The following is a 3608-nucleotide window of genomic DNA, read 5'->3' as shown; positions in this document are numbered from 1 at the left end:
AATTTATAAAAAAAAATAGAAAATCAATGAAATAAAATATGGAAAAATAAAAATCAGATGAAGAAAAATAAAAGAGAATTTTAGAAATTATTTTGGGATTTTTTGGATAAAAAATGAAATTACTATGAATTTTTAAAGAAAAAAGAAATTTAAAAGAATAAAAGACTTCAGTTGTGTACCTTGGGCAAGACTTTTAGTTGGATGCCACCCGAGAAAACTCAAGGTTACCCATGCGAGGAGTTCGAATCAGCATGTTTGATATGACTCTAATTCCCTCGGACGAGATTATAATTGAGCCTGACTGATGAGACTCCAAGTCCATTAGGTGAGGCGTTGATCCCTCGGGCGAGTATAAAAGCACAAGTTATTTTAGTGGAAATATAAAGGGAAAACTCTTGTGGATTGGAGTAGGCCAAGTGATTTAGGCCGAACCAGGATAAATCTCTAGCGTGATCTTTCTATCCATTATCTATTATATTTATACTGTTTATCTTTTATGCTAGTTATTTATCTGCCTCTTATATTCTTTATTATTTTGCCTCTTCATTTTTTTTTCTATTTATCTCTTCTAACATAAATGATTTAAACCAAAGTGTTTTTATAAATCTACTTTTTGAAAATTTGAATATCATAATTCATTCTTCTCTTGTTTTTGGATTCACTTAGTCAACAAAACTTAGTTGAAGATTGTTTGTTATCCCTCACTAGTGACTCTCTTTCCTATAGTTAAGGGTGAGACCTTGAAACCAGTATATTTCTGTTAACACTCAGCTAAGTCTTAAAGTGTAATTCAATAAGAGATCATGAGTTAGTTTAAGGTTAAAGGTTTAATCGCAAAGATATTAGGATTAAACATTTTTAGAAATCGGTAACAATATAAGATGATAAGCGCAATGACGCGTCGGATTTAGGAGTACTAACGCAATACCCAAGTCATTCTCATCTTCTCTCTCATATTTGTCCATCTCATTTTCAACACAATTTTCTTAAAGGTTAGAAAATACGATTCAATAGTACTTTGCACATTCGTTAGGTTTGATACCGGGTGTTGTCACTTTTTAATCATTAATTGCATCAATTCAATACACTTGCTAAAAACTCTATCAACTATTCCAAATAGCATTAAATATGATGTATGAGCTATTGAATTAAAAAAACATAAATAAATAATATCAAGAGATAAAATTCGTAAAATAGTTTGATGGATTGATTAGATATTTATAATAATTTACAATTTGTGGTATTTATGTTTCGTTGACACTATTTTTAATGTACAAATTTTCTTTAAGTTGTGGGTGCATAATCTTCTTCATCTTAGGTTATGGACACTATTAGCACAAAAACATGTCGTAATCAAAAAAAATAATCTTTTTTTACGTTGTGAAATTTGAGTTGAAGTATAAACATGATTAAAAATTATTTATCCTTGTAAAATGATCAAATTATATATATATATATATATATATATATATATATATATATATATATATATATATATATATATATATATATATATATATATATATATATTCTCGTATGTTTTAAAAAATTTGTATTTTTTAATTTTCATAAAATTATTGTACAAGTAATTTTAGTTGTCAAAATAAAAAATATTAAATTATATTTATGTTATTAGATTTTTGAATGTTATATATATTATTAATATAGAAAGGAATAAAAGTTGTGTAGAATAAATTTATAATAATTAAAAAGTGTGTATATTATAATTTTGTTAGATATAAAAAAGTTTTTATTGATAAAGAAAATATAATTTATATTGATAAAAGAGCTACATAATTGTTTAAAGCTTTATTATGAATAAGAAATAATGTGTATGTTGATAAAGGTTTAGAGATTTATTAGTCAAGGTAATTGAAGAAGAGGATAGAAAAAATAGTTCCATTGCCGGGAATCGAACCCGGGTCTCCTGGGTGAAAGCCAGATATCCTAACCGCTGGACGACAATGGAATCGTTGAATTGAGTTTTAGTAACTAGGAATAGAAACAAAAGCTATACCGTGCGATGGCAGAAAAAAAAGATAAGAAAATGCGGTGAGCGTGGATCGAACACGCGACCTTCAGATCTTCAGTCTGACGCTCTCCCAACTGAGCTATCCCCGCTGATGGATGATTATGCCGTCGTAGTTTAGTACTCTTTATATTTACACGACTACTCATGCCTTTCCATCAAATATACCACAACTGGAGCTGGAGCTGTATGTTTTTCTTTCCGCCTTGTAATAACAATAAAGCCTATTTATTTTACTTCAATTCTAAACATTACCTTTTTTTCATTTTATTAATACAATATTTTTGTTTTAACTATTTTTTACTAGTCGTAAATATTGTATTATAATTTACTTCAATTTTTATTTATAAGGTAGTATTAGATAAAGTGTGTGTGGAGAATTTTCATTGATGATGAAAGGAGAATTCGAGATATCCATGATGGATAAGATAAAATATTTTTCTTGGTCTATAAATTAAGCAATTAAAGAATATAATCTTCATCAACTAATCCAAGTATTGCAAAGAGTTGTTGAAAATATTCAATATGAACAATTGCAAAGAAATAACTACTCCAATGAGTTCCAAAACATGTGTAGATCAAGATGATTTAGGTATTCCGATTGACATCATAAGGTATCGAGGTATGATTGGTTAATTACTTTATTTGGCGGCAAGTCATCCTAACATTAATTTTAGTGTTTGTCTTTATACCCGTTTTCAAGCAAATCCGAAGGAATCTCATCTTGTCTCGGTGAAGCAAATCATGAAGTATCTCAAAGGAACAACAAATGTCGTCTTATGGTATCTTAAATGTAGTATTTGTGATTTAATTGGTTATTCTGACTCAGATTATGCAGACTGTAAAATTGACCGAAAAAGCACAAACGGGACATGTCACGTCCTAGGAAGCGCTCTAGTATCATGGTCCCGTAAAAAGCAAGTGCGTGTTGCACGTAGTACGGCTGAAGCAGAATATATTGCAGTAGGAAGTTGTTGTGCATAAATTATATGGTTAAAGAAACAACTTAGTGACTATGGCGTACACCTTGGATGCATTATGTTAAAGTGTGACAACACAAGTCCTATAAACATAACAAAAAATCTAGTCATGCCCTCGAGAACCAAACATATAGACATTAGACATCACTTTATACGGGATCATGTGCTTAAAGGAGATGTCGAAGTCACTTTATAGATACACATAACCAACTGTAAGATATTTTCACTAAACCATTAGCCAAAGAATCTTTCTATAGTATTCGAAGAGAGCTTGAAATATTAGATGAGAATGATGCCTAAACTTATCACAAAGACAACTCTGCATCATGATTCAATAATCATCAAGGTACACGTTTATGGTTTTTCTTTACAAATTAATTCACAACTTCATATCTGAATTAATAAAACCCTGTCTATATGTCGTGTTTTTGCCTTATTATATGTTTCTCATGTTCTAGAATAATTTAGTATGTGGTAAAATGTTTTCATGCCTTCCTGTTTTTATTTTTTCAAAATTTTACTGTGTAACCGATTACACTCTGACTGTAACCGGTTACAGGTGCGAAAATTTCATTTTATTTAAAAAAAAAAATCGCGTT

The 3608-nt window shown here is 29.5% G+C and overlaps 2 non-coding genes across 2 annotated transcripts; both read right to left on the bottom strand.

Annotated features, from left to right (window-relative positions):
* Positions 1–1897: 1897 nt before the first annotated feature.
* Positions 1898–1969, bottom strand: TRNAE-UUC (transfer RNA glutamic acid (anticodon UUC)). The gene has a single exon. It is a non-coding gene; the product is annotated as a tRNA-Glu (tRNA).
* A 79-nt stretch (positions 1970–2048) lies between these two features.
* Positions 2049–2121, bottom strand: TRNAF-GAA (transfer RNA phenylalanine (anticodon GAA)). Its single transcript has one exon. It is a non-coding gene; the product is annotated as a tRNA-Phe (tRNA).
* Between the last annotated feature and the right edge of the window lie 1487 nt (positions 2122–3608).

Source organism: Lathyrus oleraceus, chromosome 2 (assembly GCF_024323335.1).
Source record: "Lathyrus oleraceus cultivar Zhongwan6 chromosome 2, CAAS_Psat_ZW6_1.0, whole genome shotgun sequence".
NCBI classification, from domain to species: Eukaryota; Viridiplantae; Streptophyta; class Magnoliopsida; order Fabales; family Fabaceae; genus Lathyrus; species Lathyrus oleraceus.
This window is presented reverse-complemented; position numbering and strand designations above follow the sequence as displayed.